Genomic DNA, 25140 nt, shown 5'->3' on the forward strand with positions numbered 1-25140 from the left:
AGGGGAAACTCGGCCCAGATCTGATTTGTACAACCAGCAGTTGTTTCTTTTTCCATTGATGCACATTTGCAACAAACAGCTAAAAAGGCAAAAACAAGCACTCCAAATATGATTTTCTATTAAATTTGTGTATTATTGTAGATTTTAGATGTGGTGTTTTGTAAACTGAAAATCCATTTTTAATTTGCTCCTATTGTCTTGCTTTTTCTTAATAACATCTGCAAAAATTAATCTTCTGCTCAATTTTGTCTTCTGTAAGTGACTTTTGTTTGTAATTATGTTAATAAAAACAATACTGTAGACTGTTTTTGTCCACATACACTGTATATAAGCAATAATGCTGAGACATCTTGAGAGGAAAAACTGGACAGCAAAATGAAAGAGAGACTACTAATTGTATTGTACACTTAAGTTGTATTTGATTCGAGAGAAACTGTACATAAAGATAAGTGCTGTAATAAATACTCTGCATATCTTGGCTTTGAATACAAGGTCATTTTTGACAACAGTCATGTAAAAATGAGCTCAATCGTTCCAGAGCACAGCCTGCATCAATGACATCACATGATGAAACATGAAACCTTCCTGCCTGCATCTGTTTAGCCTGTAAACACTCCCAAAACATTCAAAGACATTGTCTACTTTAACATGAGCCAAAGTTGAGAAGGCAAATACCAGTTTGTGTTAAAAATAATTTAATAAAGCAACAAGAACAAATCAGAGGTAGAGAATAAACTTTCACCATCTTATTGTTTACCTCAAGTTTCAGTTTACTTATTTGCATATGGAAAGTGCTGACATCAGCCTGTTTTTTTTACAAACTCATCCAGACTGCTCTAACCGAAGCAGGAATGGTCTCGTGATTTTCCTCTCTGGTTTCTGCCTGCTTGTTTCTGATAGAAGTGGGTTTAATTGAGCTGCTCCTCTGATAAGATCTGTGCTCCTCTATAACCACTTGCTTTCATAATTTGATAAAAATTATAGAAGTTAGTTCCTTCTTTATATATGCTGCTTGGTTATAGTTCTGCATATGCAAATATTTGCTCATGTCAGTACAAAAGGGTCAGTGGATCATTGTTTCTGATCAAGTACATTGGCATGTTTTGGCAGGGCTTCCAGGTCATCCAAATAATAGGAGTCTTTGGAAGAGGTGCTGAGGAGCTGGTCCAGTTTGTCGACATGTCTGCACAGACCCTGAATGCCGCCTTCAGTCTGCAGTCTGCGCTGACTCAGAGCTTCCTGTTGGGAGAACATCCGTCTGCGCAGCTGAATATGGACACCATGGAGAGACGTTCAGATTTCAAATCTTCCAAGACAAAATCTAAATCAGTGTCTCAAAGTCTGTAACCTTATCTAATGATCAAGATTTGACTGTACCTTCAAGTGGTCCTCCTGCTGCCTCAGTCTCTCCCTCAGCGCTTCACCTCGCCACTGTTCATCCTGTTTGTAGCAAATGATCAACATTAACTCCTGATGCATTCATGATACATGGTTTGCAAATGTGCCAGGTTTGAAAATACACGAGCATAAATAAGATTAGAGCTGAAGAAAATGAGGCACGAGTCAAATGGGCTACTTTTTGGTGCATTCTATGTGTAGCACAGATAAAATAATCAGACTTTTCAGTGATGTCAGGCTGAGTAAATATTACTTTATAGCAGTGGTTTGCCAATTTTTTTTTAGTCCAACCAAGGCTACTGCAGTTAATAAATGTGACCTTGGACCAATAAAAATGTGTATTCATTATAAAAAAAAATGTCCATTGCATTTTTAGATTTTATTAATTTACCTGACTTTTCCAGGTCTGGAAATCACCCTTATCAAATTAGGCTACCTCTTACAGTTTATCAAGGTTTTTTCAACACTGGAATCGCTCATTCTGCATAGAAAAATTAAATGAAAGTGATGGCTCATCCAAATATGAAAATTCTGTCATACTTGACTCACCGTCATGTCGTTCCAAACCTGTCTGACTTTATTTCTTCTGTGGAAAAAGAAAGAAGATATTTTGAAGTATGTTGTTAACCAAACATTTTCAGTTCCAACTGGCTTCCATTGTATTTTTTGCCCATACAACTGAAGTCAGTGACTACCAAAATGGTTTGGTTACCATCATTCTACAAAATATTATTTTTTACATTTTCTGCAGAAGAAAGTCACTGGTTTGAAATGACATGAGGGTGAGTTTTCGGCTCTATTCCTTTAATAAAGGTGAATTTGAATAAAAAATATTTAGATTTAATTGTTTAGGTTAACAGTTTTAACCTAACGGTATTTAATTGTTTGATTTAATTTATTTTAAATCATTTTCATAATTGTCATCTTGAGGCCCCCTAGTGAGAACCACTGCTTTAGAATAAATCACAGTTATTTAAGAAATGCCTCACCTCAGTGTTGTATGCTGGGTTCCCCACGGATAGTGTAACACCGGGACGGGACGGTTCTCCTTCAGGCTGTCTGTGTCTGAGGAGGCACTAGAGGGACTGGGACCTCAGAGAGTGCACGCTGCCCTCTTCGTGGCTCTGCAGTTGAGAGAGGCACATGACAGTCATTCTTCTTCCTCGTATTCACTGATAACCACATGTGCTTCAGAAATGGTTCCAGCCCAAACAAGCAGAACAAATATGTTAATCTGGAACAAAACTGGTACAGCAAACAGATGTGGTGTGTTACAGTGCTATTTATTTCCTCTTTGAGGCAGAGCAGCTCTTGGGAAATGGTTCTGAGCTGTTCCTGGCCTGTTCATGGTTTTCTTGAGCAGCTTTTTCCACAGTCAGCAGGTCCCTTTGGAGCTGAACATGCTCTTGAAAAAAGCTCTAGTTAGTCTGACAGTTATAGACTATGGCAAAACACACAGCCAGAGGCCACCAAAGATTTCAGCACAGTATACCCAGCCATCAAGGTATCATTCAATTAGATACAATCTAATTCTATTGGATAACGGCTTCATTTCTCCTAGTCTTTCAAATATTTAACAATAATTTGTTTAAATTGGCCAAACAATCCAATACAGAAAATCTCAAAATTGTTGAGATTAGTGTTGCTATTAAGTAAAATCATAAAACTAAAATACCTCAAATAAAATAAAGTATAAATACTAGATGAAACAAATTCAACTTGAAAATATTAGAAATGTTGCACTGGCAACTAACTAAAATAACACAAGTTTATGTTTAAGTACTAAAATGAAAATAATTTGTTTTTATTCAAATGAATTTAAATGGGAATAAAAATAAAGAGGAACATTTGAAATAAAGCGAAATAGAAATGAAACATAAAATGGAAATATAATTTAAAATGAAATATAATTATTAAATGTTTTACATTTAAAACTAATGCAAACTACAAAAGCACATAACCAAATTACTAAAATTAACACTAAAGTACTAAAATTACATTAAAGTGATATTTAATTACATTTAAATAAAATTTAGTTAAAACTAAATAGAAATATACAAAATAATTATACAAATACAAATAAAAAACACATACCAAATTTAACCTGATTTGAAAAGAAAACCTAAAATATATTAAAAACTTTTTTTTATGAATACTATAATGGAATACTGTATAAGTAATACTAAAGTAACACTGAACTAAACTAAACAGCATGAAAATATATTAAAATATTTTTTTGTGCATATAATGAAAGAACATGGGGTCTCAAACAACTTGAATTTACTTTTGTTGTATGAACCCCCCCAAAAAACGTTAAAAAAAGAACAAAGTCAGTTAGGTCTGGAACCACATTTAAATTCTCTTAATGATATAGAGCCTATGCAGCAGCTCCATGGTCCGTTAAACTGCCAGTGTACTACTTATGGGTCAGTGTGCCAGTCACCTTTTCCACTCCCTGCAGTTTTTGCCTGTTTGTGTCGCTGTGGTTCCTCTGGGCCTCCTGACGTCCCTCATCGCTGGTCCTGTCAGACAGCAGAGCCTCCTGCAGGCGATGGGTCTCCTCAACAGCATGCAGGAGTCTGGAGTCCTCCTGCTCTGAACACATACTCATGCTTCAGGGTCAACCAAAAATGAAAATCTGTCATCATTTACTCAGTTATGTCATTCTAAATCCATAAAGGGGCAGTCACATTAACCATTGGTTGACAATTTTTCGTTGGCTAATGTGACCTTAAGACTTTTGTCCATCTAAGGAACACAGAGAAATATTTTGAATGAAACCTTAAAGATTGTTGTCCTTCCTTTCAAAGTCCATTATGCCTTAACTTTGACTTTATGAAAAAGTTCATAAAGAGGTGAGAAAGAAAACTGCTTTGAAAAACTCGTGCCACAGTTTTCCAGTTCTTCAGAAATGCATTTGTTACAAAGGGTAAGACAGTTGAACTGCAGAAAAAAAAAATTTTTTTGCTGTACAATCTCAAAAGACCAACTACTGCCTTGATCAATATCATCCAAGACCATCATTGTACATTTCGAACAGTATGTTGTTTTTTCCTTCATGTGCTCGGTAAATATTTGCAAATTAGGCCCATATACTGAGAATTATAAAAGCTAATGCGAGAAAAAAGCCACCGTGTTACTGGGGAACAGCAAACATTTCTTAATAAATGTCTATTCTATATTATATATTTATTAGTTAAGGGACCAAATCTATTAACTATTAACTACTAATTTTGTCTTCTAGTTTGCTGCATATTAATATTTTGTAAGGTAGTTGTCAAGTTTATTTACTAAGTAAGATAAAGGGATGTATTTATAAGTACTAATAAACAGCTAGTAATTTGCATTCTGATAAGCAACTAGTTAATGCTGAGAATTGGTTCGTAAATTAAAGTGTTACCTGTATTTATTAGCTTTTTTTATTACTTAATAGCTAATTTAATTTGATACTGTTTTCTACTGTTAGCCTTTAGTGTTATATTTAAATATACATATATATATATTTACTGTTATATTATGTATATTTCTTTTTCTTGTCATTACTTGTTTTATCTATAATTCTTTGGCAATAATGTATGTAAACACAATCATTCCAATGAAGTACATTAAGAAGGAAAATTGAGATTTTATAAGAAATCCATAATGGACTTTTAATGAAGGGTGAGTTTTGGCTTTTTGTGGGTGAACTATCCCTTTAAGATCATATATCCTCCAGTTTAAAAGGTAAAGGATATGAAAAACAGGACAGTGTCACTTCACCTTTTCATATTCTTGAAGCTGTGTCTGTTTTGTGTCTACTTCTGCCTTGAGCTGCTGCAGCTGTTGACCCAGTCTGTCCAGCTTCTGTTGTCTCCTCTTGTTCTTCTCCTCTTTCTCCTGCACTTCAGCCTTTTGCTCCTTCTGTTGCTTCACTAGCTCTTCCCCCTGCCTTCTAGCAGCCTTCACCTCCTAAACACAAACAAGAGAAACACTTGTCATGCCATGGGACAGTAAACCCCACTAGATATGCAGTGTTTTGCTGTAAACTCACCTCTCTGATCTCATCTAACTGAGTTTGAGATTCCACCAGCTGTTTCTTCAATCTGGTCAATTCCTCTGTGGGTAAAAGCAAGTGTTTCAGTATGTTGATAAAAGTAGACACATAAGAGCTGATGTTAAAGTAAGGCTGTTGAGCGGATACCCTCATGCTGCTGCTGCAGGGCTGCTGTGTCCCTGCTGATCTCCTGATGCTTACCGTGTGTGTGCTTCTGGTCCTGTTGTAGTTTGCCCAGCTCAGTCTGTAGTCTAAGCAGCTCTGTTTCTGCAGTCCTCACCCTCGTCTCTGTTGCTTCCAAACACCTGAAACCACAGCAAAATAATCAATTTAAGCTACACCATAAACATGATTTGAACCAAATCTGGACACACAGTGCACTAGAAAGGCCATCCCTTTTGCCCCAATAAATTAAACAACTTAATAATTAAGACCCCTGAATTCATTTTGCATGACCCTCCCAGTGTATTATGGGTATTCTCTAGCCATTAAGTGTACATTGGTCATACACTCAATGGCTACTTTGGTTTTGGACACCTCTACAAAAAGGTTGTCCCTTAAAAAAGTGTATTTCAACATGTCTAGTCTAGATTTCCATCTGTATTTTTATGCATATTTACGAAAAACTTCAAAGCTTTAATTTAGTTTTCTTGATGCTTTATTGCCACATTTTGCAGGATGTTTCTCTACCCTAGGTTGAGACATAATAATAATAATAATAATAATATTCATGTAGGCATGGATGAATGATTTTTTTTGGTCAATTACACTGTTATTAATTTTGTTTAAGTTGAATGAAAACATACCTATTATTGATTCTGGCCAAGAACTGATCACTTAGACAAGAAAGTAAATTACTGATCAACATTTAAATCAACCAACCACATTTTATTAATATTTCATATAGGAGCAGATAAATCTGAAACAGAACCAACATTCAAGTATTTACAGAGCAGTCTTTTCCGTATGATTTAAACAACTCTAAAGCAATGTGAGAAAATGTTTGAAATGTTCTCTACATTACCTGTGAGCATGTGTCCGTCTGGCCTCCAGGTTTCTGCACTGTTCCTGCAGGCCGCTCCTCTCTTGGACTGCTGTGTCTGTTTGCTGTTGCAGGTCGAGGCTCTTCTGCTGGAGGCTGTGCAGCTCGGCTCTCTTTCTCCAGCAGGTTCGTCTGTCTCTCAGCCTCCCCACGCTGCTCCTGTAGCTCCTGCTGCACGTGCTGCAGTTCTCCACGCACCTGAGCAGCAGGCACTCCAACGTTAACTTCACATCTTACTCCAGTCTCAGCACAGACAGTACAGGTGAAGGTGAACGTTTAGAACCGACCTGCAGCAGAGTTTCCTGGCTCCTCTCGAGCTGGTCCAGTTTCTGGTTCAGCTGAAGCTTCACACCCTCTAATTCCCCTGACTCCAACTGGACCATTTCCAACACATGCTTCAGCTCTAAATACACACAGATTCCACACACATGAACATAATTTTGCACTGTTCAATTTACTGTCTCAATTTACACAAGAACCACGATCTTTCCAAAACTGATACTATTTGCAGGTTTTTCCACTCTCTCAACTTAAAAAGTAAAGCTAAAAAAAGTCATCTGTTTAACACTTTTTCCCCTCTCGTAGTTTTTCATTTTTACTTGCTCTGACAACATTTTCACTGGACACATCACAAAAGATGATTTGTTTTATATATACAATATATTTTAGATTAGCTAGAAATATTTTTATGTGCAGTTATGCAACTATAAATTCATGAACATTTTACTTAGTTCGTAGTCTTTAGCACATATTACTGGCACTTTTAAAACGGTAAACTGTTTTTTATATAAGCTCATTTCTGTTATCTAAGTCTGCTTGCACTGTCACCAATGTGAATAAACCAAAGAAAACTAGACCTAATGGATGTACACAATCTATAAATGTCAAACCTTCAGTAGCCCTCAGTGAAAAGTGACTCAAGTGACCTCAACTGACCAGAAACCCTTTCATGAGGGCCGCTGCAGTAAAGAGGTTTCCAAAAAGCCCTACTTCCTTCCTACCTTTCATCTTCCACTCACACCATTGGTTGAGCTAAATGTCGAACCAGCCACTCTGTTGTAACAGACCTGCTTTATGTTTTTTGATAGCTGAATGGAGGTTCTGCAGGGTTTCCTCCTCCTTCTGCTGCTCTTTCTTATACCATGCCAGTCTGTTTTTCTTCTCAGACAGCTGAGAGTCCAGCTCTCCCTTCTGCATGGCCAGAGACTGCACATTCACACGGAGCTCCTACATATATCCAGACTTTTCATCAAAAGTACTTCCTAGACATTTAAACTGCACTAATATTTTGTGCCTGTGAAAAACCTGAATGCGCTGGTGTAAGAGTTGGGCATCCTCCTCTCCCTGTCTGAGCACATCAAACAGGCCCTGCCTGTGTTTCTCCACACTAATTCTCAACACTTCCTCTTCCTTTTTCCACTGCTCCAGCTTCCTGTCCAGCAAAGACAGCTCCTCCTGCTGCAACACCACCTGTACCCCACACAAGAAACCCACAAAGTCTGTATAGCTCCACACTATCTAAAAAGTTTGGAGTTGATAAAACAAAAACAAAAAAAACATTATGCTCACAATGGCTGCATTTATTTGGTTACATAAAAAGCAATATGTGAAATACTGTAAAAATAATTTTATTATATATATATATATATATATATATATATATATATATATATATATATATATATATATATATATATATATATATATATAAATATATAAAAATATGTTATTTTTATATATTAAATATATTTATAAATCATATGAATATAAATATAGACATGAAAATACATGGAAATATTTTCAAAATTTATGCTGTAAGTGTGTGTGTGTGTGTGTGTGTGTGTATATATATATATATATATATATATAATATATATATATATATATATATATATATATATAAAGAAATATACACAGAACACACACATATATTATGCAAACAAAAACTTTTATAATGGATGCAATTAATCGTGTTTAATCGTTTGACAGCACTAAATTGAATATAAATAAATGTTTTCTATTTCAGTATATATTAAGATATCATTTATTCAGGTGATGTTGAAACCAGTTTTCAGCATCATTACTCCAGTCTTCAGTGTCACATGTTCCTGCAGATATCATTCTAACATGCTGATTTTAGGCTCAAGAAACATTTATTATCACTTTTGTAAACAGTTGCGTTGCTAAATATTTTTGTGGAAACTAAGATTTTGTAAAGCTTTTTTTTCACCAAAGTAATTTGTTGCATTGTAAATGTATTTATAATCTATTTAATCAGTCTTTGTCGATTATAAGAGTATCAATTTCTAAACAACTACCTGAGCGCTGACTTGGTCCAGCTCTGTTTTGCGTTGTGCTACACTGTCTTCTGTCTCTCTGCAGCTCTGCAAGAGTTTCACCTCCAGGCTCTGGGTCTCTCTGAGCTCTTTCTCAGCTGTTTCCAGTCTATATAGAAGAGACAGAGAGTTCAGTGGAGAGAGATTTCCTGCATTTAGTGATTTACAGAAATGATAGTTGCCACACCTGTCAGTCGCTCTCTCCAACCTTCTGCTGACTTCTTGAAACTTTGTGTCTTGACATGCGAGGACCTCCTCTACCTCGTCTAGAGTGTGTTCTTGGTCCTGTTTTCTTTTCTGCAGCTCCTTAACCTCCTCTTGAAGATTCCTGCAGCAGCACATTTACAAGTGTCCATTTACACTATTAGCAATTCTCTAGCTCAAACAAAACTTGATGCACACTCTCAGAAAATCATAAAAGCTGCTGTCATGCTTTACTTAAAAGTAGACAATTTGTAGGTTGATTTTCCCAAAAAGTGGTCCCTTCAACACTCTGCTACCTTTTATTCTGAACAATAGCAGACGAGAAATTGTCTGGTAAACCTTAGTCATTATTTTCGCAATTCTGTTTGGTGTCAATAAAGGCATAAACGTAAATAACACACAGATTTAAGGATTCAGACTGAGAAATGTGTTGCAGTTGTGTTTACCTGAGCTGTTGCTTGGTTTGCACCAGCTGTGTGGCATCGTCTTGAGCTCTCTGTTCCATCTCCACCAGCTCTCGTTCGGTCACTTTCACTCGCCTCCTAGCCTCAATGTAGCGCTGTACGCTCTCTTTAGTCTGCAAACACACATGCATTACATCATTAGCATCTTCTTATAGAACGTTGATGTATACAGTTAGAAAAACCAGTGTTGGGAAAGCTAACAGTATTCACTTTAAGTAGCTGTTTACACTACAAGCTAGTAACAAAGAGTAGATCATCACAATGATGCAATAAAATGTGGCTGTAATATTGTGAATTATTATTACAATTTACAAAAAGTGATTTCTATATTAATGTAGTTTAAGTCATTTATTTCTGTGATAGCAAAGCTGAATCTTCAGCAACCATTACTTGTCAGCAGTCTTTGGTGTCACATGATCCTTTAGAAAACATTCTAATACATGGATTAAGAAACATTTCTTCTCATTATCAATGTAAAGAACAACTGTATTTGTATTTACATGGTATACATATTTTTTACTTCCTCAATGACCCCGAACTTTTGAATGGTAGCGCATAATCTAATATAAATAGAGACAAATATAATTTAATTTAAATAATTTATATCCACCTTATATTTCCCGTAAAAGCAGATGTGGCCATTTGTAAATTTAATGCAAAATATAGCAAACTGGTGTGTCTTCCCATATTATTGTAATGTATTATCTTAATTATGAACATAGTGGTTTGTAGTGCAAACAGTTTTACAGTTTACTGCACTTTGTTGCAGTAAACTTTGATTTTGTGCCTCCCCCAAACCTGAAGGACATAGTGTTGGACCTTGGCTCGAGTGTCTTTGAGCTCTGTCTCAGCTTCTAGCAGCAGTCTGTCAGCTTCTCTGAGCTCTGCTCTGCGCTTCAGCAGGGTCTTCTCCACACACTCCACCTCTCCCAGCACACACTGCTCCTCCTCTGCATGTGATAAGGAGCTGTCCAGCCCACTCCTGATGAACCAAAAACAGAAAGGCATCTGATATTTGTGTGTATATTTTAGAAGTGTACATTTAGTGTGATGTATTAAGTCTATATTGAGTAAGATACACTGGTGTTGCTATGCTGAATGACGTGCGGCGCTTCAGTGTGTGGACAGTCCTGCGCAGGCGTTTGATTTCTCTCTGTAGGTCTGCTGTTTTTTCTTGAAGTGCTTGCTGTTCTTTATCACTGTGAGCTCTGTCAGCGCACTCCTCTTTCAGCCTGCGCTCTGCCTTCTTCAGATCTCGCTCCTGAAACACAAACCAAAACTACTTATCTTGAAAATGATGGACATTAACATGCACACTACCAAAAGTTTGGGGTCAGTATGATTTTTTATTGTTTTTGACTTTTATTTCACAAAAATGCAATAAAAACAATTGACATTTTTAAGACATCTTTCCTTTTTTAATATATTTTGAATTGTAATTTAATCTTGAAATGGCAAAGCTGAATTTACAGTCTTCAGTGTCACGTTTCTTCATTCTTTTTTTTTTTTTCAGAGAAAATACATTAATATGCTGATTTGGTGCTCAAGTAACATTTCTTATTATTATCATTGATGAATTGAAGTTTGTAACGATAAAAACTCCATAATTATTGGAAGAAGGAGGCGGGAACCGGCGGACAATCAAACCAAACTTTAATAACCAAATAAACACTGACTGCCGCGCACAAACAAAACCAAACACAACTAAAATCCAGGCCTGGTCCTCTCTCGTCCTTCACTGTCGTCACTCCTGTTTTATATCCCTCCATCTCCTCTGTGGGACTCGAGACCGGTGGGTCGAACAGGTGTTGTTCATCTCCAATCACTCCACCGGCCTCGCTCTGTTCCCACGTCTCTTGGCCCCGCCCCACTCATCACATACCCCCATCGCCCCTCGCAGGCCGGGGGGTACTCCCGAGAATGCGCTCTACCCCCCCCTCCCTCCGGGGGGACCGCTCACGGTGACCTGCGGGAACCTGGGGGTAGGACAGACGAGGCGAGAGAAAAGGAGATGGAAGGATGATGAGCGACAGAGACAAGAGAGGGGGGAGAGGAGAAAAAAGAAAAGAAAAAAAAATTCTGGTTCCCAGACGCACTGCCGCTCGGCCCTCCACCAGCTGGGTGATCTCCTCTGCGGTGCCTGGCGGTGGCACTAGACGGCCCTCGGCGGACGGCACGACACTCCTCCAACGCCCGGTGGACGGCGACGGCTCCTCCGGTTTTGGGCAGCCAGCAGGAGTCCCCCGTTCCCTGCTCCTCACGATTCCATCAGGGATGGCAGCAGGCTCCGGCCCCCTGGCAAACGGCGCCGACTCCTCCGCTCCCTCACAGACGGCAGCCGCCCTTGCACATTGCGGGCGGCCGGCAGCGAGCTCGTCCATCCCCGGCAACTCACTCCAGCCCACCGCCATGAGCGTCCATGGCGGCACACTCCCTCACCTGTTCGATGGTACCGCGGATTCACCACAGCGGCGAGGGATCTTCAGCAGCGCGTCCCTCCTTCTCTCGGGCCTCGGCACCAGTGTAACAATGTTCGTTGTATAGGAATAAGGAGACGGGAACCGGCGGACAATCAAATGATTTTAATAATAAAATAAATACAAAACAGTGCGGCAGCCCCTCACGGACGACTGCTGCGCGCAAACAAAAACCAAACACAACTAAAATCCAGGTCTGGTCCTCTCTCGTCTTTCACTGCCATCGCTCCCCTTTTGTATCCCTCCATCTCCTCCGTGGGACGCGAGACCGGTGAGTGTCGCAGGTGTCGTTCGTTTCCAATCACTCCACTGGCCTCGCTCTGCTCCCACGGCTCTCGGCCGTGTTCAACAGCATTAATTAAAAATATAAATATTTTGTAACATAATGTCTCTAATGTAACTTTTCATCAATTTAAATCAGCCTTGCTGAAAAAAAAAATATACGGATCCCGAACTTTTAATTATAGCACACATAATTGGAATTATATGACCAAAATCTGATTACTATTAGAAAATCTTTTGTAACATATATTCAGTACATTAAAATGATGTAATAAAGAGTAACATTGTAGTGCAACTCAAACAGTTGAAATCTGCATATCTCATACCAAGTCCTGATGTCCAGGCACAGTACAGTGCAGGGTCCTACTGGGCACCAGAGGAATAGTCAGATTGCTGGGAGGAGGTCCGTACATCAGCCTGGCTCCATCAGGGGGCGGCCCATATAGGACTGTACTTGAGCCAATGGGAAGTCCAGGCACAGGGTGATTGTAGACAAATGAACCAGGAGGACAATCAGTACCATCAGGTAGAGTAAATCCAGCAGAGACTGATGGAGGCGTGAAGCATGTCCCAGACACCCCCTCTATATCGCTCTCTCTTCTACTGTCTCTGAACATCTGTGCATCTGAAGAGACACGAGGACAGATATTACAGCACTGACATGATATTGACCATGATGACGTTGGAGAGAAAGACTCTGAACTGGGGTTCTATGGCACTTGCCTCTCTTTCCATGAGTGTGCGGATGGGGGGAATAGACCCAGTATCCTCCATTAACAGGTCTTCTCTCCCTGTGTGCTCTGTGGCCAGACCGCCGGCCTCTCTCAGGGGACTGTTGGTGCACAGAGCCCAGTCCTGAGTCTTGTGTGGCCTGAGATCCAAAACTAGGGACCTGAGGACCAATAACATGCTGATTACAATAATAAATTGGCATTAACAAGTGCATTCCTTTTCTCATGCTAAAATAACATGTTTCTTACAATTTGATTTGATGGAACATAGTACCAACATCCTGTGTTTGGCAGGGGATCTCCTAAACTGGACAGGAAGTTATTCTGCTTTAGAAGAGTCTCCCTCAGTGCTCCAATCTCTTCCAGAAGCTCTTCTAGATTTATGTTGTTAGCTACACAAACCACAATATATAACAAGAGCCATTTTAGCCTTGCAGGAAATGTGCATGGTATTTGCCCACAAAACGTGCCACCATGATGCTAGGGTGTTTTGAGGATCTTTTCATAAAAAGATGATTAACAAACCTTCTTTGGCTTGTGCTAGTTGATCTCGGAGACGTTTGGTTTGGCCCTGTTGTCTTTTCAAGGTTTGGTTTAAACTGTCCAATTCTTGCTGTTGAATACTAGACTTTGGAACACTGTGGAGATTCCCATCTGTCTTATGAACCTATAGAAACAAGAATCCATTCATTAACATATAGAGATGGGGAGAGTACATTAGTAAACTAAAGCCACCGTTTCACTATATCCAACACTATCTATCTCCTATTGACTTCACAACCAGTCTGAAAGTTCAGAGTGACCTTGACGTTCTCAGAATGTGGTAATGCTGATAAGAATGGAAAATTCCGAGCAGACACATTACCCTATCTCTCAAAAGCTTCTGGAGAACCTCGGCTTCTGCTTCAGCATTAACCAAGTCCTGAATGGCCTGGGCAGCCTCAATCCTGGAGCTTTGTAACTCCTCTGCATTCTACACACATATAAACAGATCATCATCAGTGAACTTCCCTCACATTGATTTTGGTCCCGAAAGATTTCGAGCAGTCTGCCCTGTGTCTTACCACTGCTCTCTCCTGATGTATTTTCTCTATAGTGCTATGAAGAGAGTGAAGTTTGTCCTTTTCTGCAGTCAGTTGTTGGGCAGCTTTTCTGTCAGCAGAGGAAAAAGAACTCTTGAGCGCCTGCAACTCCAGACTGAGAGATTCTAGCTGCCCCTGAGTCTGGCTCTCTTCAGCTTTCACCTAGAAAAACAACACACTTTAAAATACATAGCTGCTTAAAGCAATATCGAAAGTAAAATACAAGTTAAAGGGTTAGTTCACCCAGATAGCAAAATTATGTAATTAATAACTTAACCTCATGTTGTTCCAAACCTGTAAAACCTCCGTTTATCTTTGGAACACAGTTTAAGATATTTTAGATTTAGTCCGAGAGCTCAGTCCCTCCATTGAAACTGTGTGTATGGTATACTGTCCATGTCCAGAAAGGCAAGAAAAACATCATCAAAGTAGTCCATGTGAAATCAGAGGATCAGTTAGAATTTTTTGAAGCATCGAAAATACATTTTGGTCCAAAAATAGCAAAAACGACGACTTTATTCAGCATCGTTCACGAGTCAAGAACCGGTTGCATCGGTTTTCGGATCACCAGTAGTTCTTTCGGACAGTTAGATTCAATAAACCGGTTGAAGAAAACGGTTCACCGGTTCTTTTGCGCTCGATGTAATGGCGTCATTTGCGATGATTGCCCTTGATTCAAGCCTTCGGTTTACCCGCGCTCATAACACTATCACAGAATCAGTTCAGAATCAATCACCAAAAGAATCAGTTCGGTTCATGCGCTCTGTGTGTCAGTCTGCTTCACGCTGAATCACACATGCGCAGTATCATCAGCTCCTCGATTCTTCTTATCTGGCTCGGCTCGGTGTTCATCTTCAGTTCTCTCTTCACAGCAGTTCAGTCAGTGTACTGTTTGAGTACATGAATTACTCCGGGATATTGGTTTGTTTGAACTCAGAGGGAGTGTCAGCCACATTAAAAAAGTTAACAGCTTAAGTCGTTTGTGGATTAATGGGACGGGGCATGTTTACCATGGTGTAGCATCTCCTTTTCTTTTCAAAACAGTTTGAAGACGTCTGGGCATTGAGGCTATGAGTTGCTGGAGTTTTGCTGTTGGAATTTGGTCCCATTCTTGCCTTATATAGATTTCCAGCTGCTGAAGAGTTCGTGGTCGTCTTTGACGTATTTTTCGTTTAATGATGCGCCAAATGTTCTCTATAGGTGAAAGATCTGGACTGCAGGCAGGCCAGGTTAGCACCCGGACTCTTCTACGACGAAGCCATGCTGTTGTTATAGCTGCAGTATGTGGTTTTGCATTGTCCTGCTGAAATAAACAAGGCCTTCCCTGAAATAGACGTTGTTTGGAGGGAAGCATATGTTGCTCTAAAACCTTTATATACCTTTCAGCATTCACAGAGCCTTCCAAAACATGCAAGCTGCCCATACCGTATGCACTTATGCACCCCCATACCATCAGAGATGCTGGCTTTTGAACTGAACGCTGATAACATGCTGGAAGGTCTCCCTCCTCTTTAGCCCGGAGGACACGGCGTCCGTGATTTCCAACAAGAATGTCAAATTTGGACTCGTCTGACCATAAAACACTATTCCACTGTGAAATAGTCCATTTTAAATGAGCCTTGGCCCACAGGACACGACGGCGCTTCTGGACCATGTTCACATATGGCTTTCTTTTTGCATGATAGAGCTTTAGTTGGCATCTGCTGATGGCACGGCGGATTGTGTTTACCGACAGTGGTTTCTGAAAGTATTCCTGGGCCCATTTATTAATGTCATTGACACAATCATGCCGATGAGTGATGCAGTGTCGTCTGAGAGCCCGAAGACCACGGGCATCCAATAAAGGTTTCCGGCCTTGTCCCTTACGCACAGAGATTTCTCCAGTTTCTCTGAATCTTTTGATGATGTTATGCACTGTAGATGATGAGATTTGCAAAGCCTTTGCAATTTGACGTTGAGGAACATTGTTTTTAAAGTTTTCCACAATTTTTTTACGCAGTCTTTCACAGATTGGAGAGCCTCTGCCCATCTTTACTTCTGAGAGACTCTGCTTCTCTAAGACAAAGCTTTTATAGCTAATCATGTTACAGACCTGATATCAATTAACTTAATTAATCACTAGATGTTCTCCCAGCTGAATCTTTTCAAAACTGCTTGCTTTTTTAGCCATTTGTTGCCCCCGTGCCAACTTTTTTGAGACCTGTAGCAGGCATTAAATTTTATATGAGCTAATTAAGTGGATAAAAGTGTAAAATTTCTCAGTTTAAACATTTGCTACGTTATCTATGTTCTATTGTGAATAAAATATTGGCTCATGTGATTTGAAATTCCTTTAGTTTTCATTTTATTAAAATTTAAAAAACGTCCCAACTTTTCCGGAATTCGGGTTGTATTGAAAAGAGTGGATCTGGATGCTGCTGCTACTGGCAACAGTGAAGCAAAACACTCAGAATTACAGGGATTAGGATGCATATTCCTGCTTAAAAGTAAAGCAGGGCGAACCCCATAGCAGACCTAGACAGGTGGTGCTGGGGAGGAGGAGGGCTAAAGAAAATTCTCACGGCTCGCAGTACTGAGCTGGACCAGGTCGGGACAGAAATAGAGTAGACAGGAAAAAGAGATTCACTGGCTGTGCTGCCAGCCATGGAGAACCAATCCACTCAAAATAATTTTTTAAAAATTGAGCAAAAATAGAAGAACATTTTATAAAAATAAAATAAAAATAAAATTACTCTTATTCTGGCACCTGTTTATCTTGTTCTTCTAATTCAGCAAGAAGATGGTCTCTTTCCATTTCTGTCTCCTTTAAACGCTGCAGCATCAAGTACTGCTGCTCATGAGCATCTTCCAGCTTTTTCCTCAATCTATGGAGCTCCACTTCCTCACCCCGTCTCTCTGCTGCCTGCTGAAATCAAAGCAAATCATCACTTTATACTAAGACATTATAATGGAATATGTAGGCATTATACTGGAATATGTGAGCTTTAGAAATGGCAATGTAGCTCAAAAATCTGTTTCAAATAATGATTACTTGAATTCCACAACATCAACTCACCTGAGCCTGGTATCGTTCTTGGTACTTCCTGAGTCTCTCTTTGAGTGAACTCATCTCTCCAGCAAGTCTCTCCTGACAGCGGTGGGCCTCGTCTCTATCTCTCTGAGCAGCAGATAGCACATGATGCACCTCCTGTTGTAGCTCCATGAATTTCTTATTCAATGGTTCTCCAAGGTCTTCAAAGCTGCAATAGGACAGAATAACAAAGACATATCACCATCTGATAGACACATCTGTAGCCACACAGTCCACGTATTTTAATCTGCTAAAATATACAATAAGAATCAATAATACCTTAGTATTTCTTGTCCTCTAGCTATGGCTTCTCTCAGCTCTCCTAAATGTTTGGCCACACTTTCCGGGCAAAGCAGCTCCTCCCTGACCTGCTCCAAGTCACACTGAAGAGCATCCACCTTTTCCTTAAGACTGTCTCTTTTCTCCTGTGAAAGACATTTTCAGCTAGGGATTCAAAGATGTTAATCTTACTGGAGACTAAATGATTTTCATACAACAACAATAGCAGAATGTACAGCACACTTTTTTACAGGCAGTGAGAAGAGTTAGAATGAGTAAAGGATGTATGTATTTCAGTGGTCTTTCCAAGAATCCTCTCTTTCCAATAGAGGAAAAAGTCTGATAGATCTTTATTACTATGGTATGAAGTCTGTTGTGCAGTAACACACCTGGAGAGCGTTGACCTGTTGCTGAAGTTCTGTGTTCTCAAGCTCTCTGTCGGCAGCCATTTGCATCTGTGCCAAAGCGTTCTCTTTTGCCTGTCTTTCTTTCTGCAACTCTGCCTGCAGTGCAGAGTGCTCCATCTGCAAATGTAAATGCCAAGAAAATGTAAATGTTAAAAGGATTGTTCACTCAAAATATACTAGTACATTATGTCCCTAGTTGACTAATGTGGAAAAGACTAAAACTTTATTTATTCACTGAAAATCTTGTTCACTCTTCTACATTTTCAAATTTTCAAATTAAAAATAAATACTAATATTTTAATTCAGCAAGACGCATTAAATTGGTCAAAAGTGGTAGAAATTTTTTAACATTGTGAAAAAAATAACGTCAAATTAATGCTGTTAATTTTAACTTTATATATATATATATATATATATATATATATATATATATATATAAATGAAAACAAAAATCTAACATGGTTTCCACCAAAATATTTAGCAGCACAGCTTTTCAACATTGAAAAGAATAAGAAATGTTTCTTTAGCAAGTTCCTAATTTAAATAAATGCTTTTCTTTTGAACTTTTCATCAAATAATCCTAAAAAATACCACAAAACTGTGCAAGGTTTATGTTTTCAGTATTAATAATAATAATGTTTTTTGAATACAAAATCAGCATATTACAATGATTTCTGAAGAATCATATGAAACCAAAGACTGGAGTAAAATAATAACCACTAAAATAATGACATTTAAAATATAATGAAATAGAAAACTGTAATAATATTTCACAATATTACTGTTTTATGTTTTTTTTTTAAATCAAATAAATGCAGTCTTGGTGAGCATAATGTTTAAAAATCTTTAACAAAACATGTTTAATGCAAAAGTTCCAAAATGATTGCAAACTGATAATACATAACGAAGTGTGAATATGTGAGATCTGAAAGAGTGAAAGATAAGATTTTCAGTGAATGATGACTTAAAATTCAACTTGTTGATGAAGGATGTGATATGATATGTCCTCATCCATATTCTTAAAATATATTTTATCAGCAAGCTGAATTGTTGATCACAGGCACAGTCTTAACTTGTTTTTATGGAAAAGGGCAACATGAATAATCAACCTAACATTTTGTGAAATTTAAAGGGGAACTATTATGCAAAAATCACTTTTATAAGGTGTTTGCACATAGTTGTGTGCGGTGTGTGAAAACAACCAGCCTATAATAGTACAAACCCAACCACTCATTTTTTTACAATCCCAAATATGAAGACGACCACTTGAATTTGTCGAGCTTATAATCACATGTGGGACTTATAAAGTTTGTGATAACAGCTAAGAAACAATGAGACCAGCTGTTGTTATTTTTATTGGGCCGTACTTCCTGTCTGTGTAATTCATAAACAATAATTTATTATGCACAGTACATTCAGATGACTGACTTTTAATCATAGTACATTTTCTGTAAAGATAACAAACTTGTACTAATAGTGGAATGTTTATTTGAAAAGACCAGCACCGGACGTATTGCCGGAGCTTGAGCTCTTGAAGCTCCTCCCTCTTAAAAGGGACCGAACCACCAGCTCATTTGCATTTAAAAGGACTTACAAAGATGATGCATTTTGGCTCATACACTAAATGTGGCAATTTTAACAAGCCATAAAAATGATCTGTGGGGTATTTTGAGCTAAAGCTTCACACACACACTCTGGGGACATCAGATACTTATTTTACATCTTGTAAAAAGGTACATAATAGGTCCCCTTTAAAAAAAAAAATTGGAGCAGAATTTTTATTTATTACTTCTAGATGAACTAAACCATTAGATAAATAATAATACATTATGCATGAATATGAAAAAATTCTATGGTGATATATCCTACCTGATTTAGTTGGTGCAGTCTGCCCAGCTCCTCCTTCAGCTGTGCGGCCTCAGTATCTCTCTCCTGCAGCTGAGCCTCCAGCTCTGCCTCATATTCACTGACCTGCTCCTGAGCCTGCTTCAGCTCTACATTCTCCTTCCTCAGATCCCCCAACTCCTGCTGCTGATGCTGCAGTTCCTAGAACACAACAAACAGTATGATAATGTTTTGACTTTTTACAGAGTGCTCAACCCCTATATCAGAGACAGACTCCAACCTCCAGTGTGCTTTTAGCACTCAGAGCTTCTTTCTGCAGCTGTGTGCATTGCTGCTCCTTCTCACATAGGAGGCATTGCAGAGCGTCTTTCTCCCTCTGCAGACGCCTGCAATCTAACTTGGCTCTTCGTGCTTGGTCCTTCACCCCCTGCAGATACTCCTGGAGACCTGCGATGATGCCCTCCAGGTCATGCTTGAGTGCTTCATTAGCAGCGATCTGACCTGAAAGAGTTGAGTGGTTTCTTCTACTTATTTGATGATTTTAAATTATCGTATTCATAAATTTATAATGGTTCAAAGGCTATCTTTATCGTATTAAGGTTAAAAAAAACAAAGTTAAAAAAGTTGCTGACCATCCGTAAGTTGTTGCTCTAGTTCTTTTATCTCCTGTGTCTCCTTGTAGATGCGTGTGATCATGTCATCCAGCCTGCTCTCCAGTTCCTGCTGTTTTCTGCTCATGATGGCCAGCAGCTGTGTCTTCTTGAACAACTGAGCCTTTACATGGGCCTGCAGGAACAATCTTTTGTACATCTTTTAATGTTAGTGTTTTTTTAAATTTTATTTTGTATTAAATTACGCTTATATAACTACAATGTAAATAATAATTTTAATAACAATTTAAGATTGATTCTGCTGAACACAAAAGAAGATATATTGAATAATGTTAGTAACCAAACAGATGACAGTGGCTGCAGTGGCTTTCATATATGTTTGAACTATTTCCATAGTCAGTGGCTGTTTGGTTACCAACATTCTTTAAAATGTCTGCTTTTGTGTTCAACAGCTAAAACAAAGACATACATGTTTGAAACAACTTGAGGGTGAGTAAATGATAACAGAATTTTCATGTTTGGGTGAACTATCCTTTTCAGGCCCCTTTATAACAAGGATTCTAACTATAACAAATAATGATAATGAAAAAGCTTTTTAAAAATCTTTTAAATATTTTACAATAGTCCACAACTGCAACAGCATAGCAACACCCTGACAACCGCCAAAAACGTCCTAGCATCCTGGAGGTGACTTTCATTGGCTAAGACTCTCACATTTCTTGTAGAAAAAAATAAAATAAAAATAATAATAATAATCTAGTGTTACCACTAGGTTGTATTAATCATTAACATATTAAAACTGATCTAGACTGATTATTGATTCCCAATATTTTTTAATCATTCTGATACAAATCCCAGAACTCAAAAAAGTCAATTCACATACATTGAAAAAATTGATATAGAAACAAATTTCACTGAGAAATTGCTAGTTAATATTAAAATTAAATACAAAGAGATAGCAGTTAACATACTGAATTTAAATAGAAAAATACATACATTTTGTTTTGTTTTTTTACTTTGAAAAATAGATATTTTTTCAGGTGTACAATATCCACCCAAAATAACAATCCAAACAGTATGCGAACTGGATGCGAATTGGAACGCAGGGACAGTCTTGGACTTCTGCATTTGTTCCTTCTCAACCCATTCACTTCCTCTTCACTCCCAACAACAACAAAAAATGTAACACTTTCATTAAACATTCATTTTAAACAATGCCTCGTTTACAGGCAACTCTGCTTTAAGACATTAAACCAACACTATTTATATATAACGACTTCAAAGGTATATAGATCTTTCTAGTGGTTTACTCATTAAATACTGTGCATTGTTTTTGTCCACTGCTCTCACAAAATATGCAAGCCAGCAAACTATGATGACATAATGCCTTTGCAATTTCCTGTTATAAACACTGAAAATGTCCAACATTTATGAAACATCATACTGTAATGATCAACTTTAAAAATGAAAGAAATAGTGTTCAATGATGCTAGATACCAATAATCACTTCAACAAACAACATTACAAGCCCCAAATTGCAATAGTATGACAGCAGCCTCCCACGAGCCCCTCCTTGACCCCAGTGGGGTACTTACTACAGCGGTGTGGCTGCCATCTCTTCACTTTCTGTCTCTATATATCCATTTTTCTCATGTTGCTGCCCCACGAGGAGTAACATGGGCTCCTTGTGCAGGAAGCGAACATTTCCTGTCTCTTTCAGCTGTTGCTCTAAACTTCAGAGCTTTTTTCCATGGACTCCAACTATCTCTTAAAGTAGCCCCCTCCTCTAGACTTCAATCTCCCCCTCCTTCTCTATCCCTGCACTCCTTCTACCCTCCTCTCAACTCTCTTTGAATCAACACAGGAAACTTTCAGCGGCCTCAGCCAATCAGAGACTGTGTCTGTGGCCGGGTGGGGGTAAGGAGCCTCTCTGGCTCCACCCACAGCATCAACAGATTTCCCAGGACAGAAGTGCTATCTTCTTTCTTAAAGAGACAAAAACTTCATTTTATATGCCTGCTACTCGCAGCTGAGCATCATGGGTTAGTGATGATTAATTCCATAGAGAACCAATTCTTGTTATACACCTTTGTTGTTAGGGAGTTTCCACAACACATCAGTTATTTTACACTCATTTTGTCCTACACTGTTTGCATGCCATTTTCTTCAACAGAAAACAGGAAGACATGCATTTTTTTTGTTGTTATATAACATTAATAAACTAATGATCTCACATATGAATAAAATATATGAATAGTTCAGAGGCTTATGGTATAAACAACACAACATATACAGACAACAAAAAGTTTTTACAGTCATGCATTTGCAGATGTTGTTGAAATGTGCCGCTGTTAAAACAGGTTATTGCCTATTTCTATAACAAAGCATTACCTGCAATAAATGCAATATAAGTGTATTTATCAATTAGATTTCACGTTCCAACTAAAGACAAACAACATTTTGACAGAAAAATAACGCATGTGAAATATAAAAAATGCTACAGTAAAACATGTTAATTGTTAAAGTGGTAACTAATTTTTCTAACCATATATTGAAATTACTCACCAACATGCAATTTTTAAAAAATTTAAAAAGTAGAAATGACAAATAAAAATTTATATTACAAGTCTTTACATGAACACTACTTTTTAAAAGCTTGGGTTCTTTAAGATTTTTAATGATTTTGAAAGAACATCTCTTATGCTTACCAAACTGCATTTATTTTAATCAAAAATACATGAAAAACAATAATATTGTAAAAATGTATATAAAAAAATGTTTGTAACGTAAAGGTCTGTACAATTACTCTTGATCAACTGAATATGTCCTTGCTGAGTAAAAGTATGAATATATTTTATTTTGGGTAATTAAAGTTTTAAAGTAAAAGGATTGTTTTAGTGACATGCAGGGTTGCCAGGTTTTCACAACAAAACCAGCCCAACTGCTACTCAAAACTAGCCCAATCACGTTTCGTGATTCTGACTTGGCAACACTGGTGTCATGTACTTTTATTTAAACCATGTTGCTATTTGTCTTTATGTAGATTAATTAGCCATTATTTTTAAAATGTCCATTTAAATTAACCTTAATTTTTAATAATGTGGCTTATTATTATTATTCATGAATAACGATACATACTTAGACAAACTATAAAATAAAACAGTAAAATTCTAGCGACCACTGCTTTATATACTGTAAATTGAACAGGGTGTTTTACAATGTTCAGTTAAGGCTAATAAACTGCATTACTAAGAATTGTTTTAGCAATTATTATTAGGAAAACATTTACTTTTTGAACAATTGGTGTTTTTTCCCCACTGTGTTATGCAAATAATAATCCTCAAGAGAACAATTTTCATGAGGCTGTTCAGGCATGAGTGTTACTGACATGTCTGGGGTCACTGGGATCCAGGCTGTGCAGTAGATTCTGCAGCTGCTCCGTTTCCTCCTGAGCTTGGCTCCTCTCAGCATTCAGCCGGTCCAGCTGCCTCTCCATAGCCTCCATCTCTCCTCTCATCTCTCCCAGCCTCTGAATCCTCCTCTGAAGCTCCTGCCTGAGCTGATCCTTCTCAGCCTCACAGATCTATGTGCAAATCAACACAGACAATTAAACAATTCAATTTTGCCTCAATTTCTTTATGCAACTGCTGTAATCACTCTTCAGCTAAAGCCAAAACACAGATGCATTAGCAAAAGGGCAGAGATGTGGATATTACAGGGGCCACAAAAAAAGAAGGGGAAATGTCCTTCATCATTTGTTGGTAGCGCTGTTATTAAGAGTAAACAACAACAGATTGTTCTAAGTAAATTAAATTAAATTAAATTAATGCATTTAGCAGACGCTTTTATCCAAAGCGACTTACAGTGCAATTTTTACATATCATAACATGTGTTCCCGGGGAATCGAACCCCCAACCTTGCACTTGATAGCGCAGTGCTCTACCAATTGAGCTACAGGAACACTAAGTAAAGAGAGTAAAAAAGATATAGCATGTGTTATATACAAATGTAATCATTTTATGAATCTATTTAGAGCCTTTAATATAATATGAGGGCGCCGTGCCCTTGAACTTTTGTACCTCTAAGCGGAGCATGTTCTCCTGGGGTGTCTGTCTCAGTCAGGTCTGCTGAGGCAGGCTGCTGCTGCTGGGTTTGTGCACCCATGCTATCCGTCTCTGATGGAAATGTGATGTTCCTTTTCTGACGAGACTTTCCTATGTATGGACTCTCGCTAGAAAGGTTCTCCACCTCCACCTCCTGAACAACAAAGAGAATAATCTCTCTAAAAATCATATAATCCTACCACATACAAATCAATATTGTATGATAATTCTGAAATGGACATTCTATAAAGAATGTCTATAAAGAAACCTGCTAATGTCAAATATATTGTTGTTATTCTGACTAAAGTAAAGTCATTTGAAGCTTTTATATTTCAGATTTTAATCGTCAAAGATCAAATGTATGAGATGTCACCTATGAATGAATCAGAACGTAACACACAATTAAAGCCTAGTGGTGACCAATAATCCTATATTATTATAACATATTTTGTTTTCTTTGCTTAAAAGTGGAACCGAATCAATTAAAACTTCATGTTATACCCATTCAGTAAGATTTATTTATGATAATAACAAGAAATATCTTTGAGCACAAAATCAGCATTAGAATGAGAAGGATCATGTGACACTAATCATGTGACTTAATTGTAAAAATATTTCACAATATTATTGTTTTTACTGTATTTTTTATCAAATAAATGCAGCCTTGGCAAGCATAAGAGACTTCAACCCTAAACTTTTGAACAGTAGTATAAATTCAGAGACCAATGAAAAAAAAAAAAAAAAAAAAAATCACAAATGAGTAGTCGATTTGTATC

At 37.9% G+C, this 25140-nt stretch overlaps 1 protein-coding gene and 1 pseudogene across 1 annotated transcript in view; both read right to left on the bottom strand.

Annotated features, from left to right (window-relative positions):
- Positions 1-25140, bottom strand: part of LOC132140921 (gelsolin-like) — a 49234-nt gene that overhangs the window by 14220 nt on the left and 9874 nt on the right. The window lies entirely within an intron of this gene.
- LOC132140919 (centriolin-like) lies at positions 5121-24525 on the bottom strand (annotated as a pseudogene).

This window comes from Carassius carassius, chromosome 5 (assembly GCF_963082965.1).
Source record: "Carassius carassius chromosome 5, fCarCar2.1, whole genome shotgun sequence".
Lineage (NCBI taxonomy): Eukaryota > Metazoa > Chordata > Actinopteri > Cypriniformes > Cyprinidae > Carassius > Carassius carassius.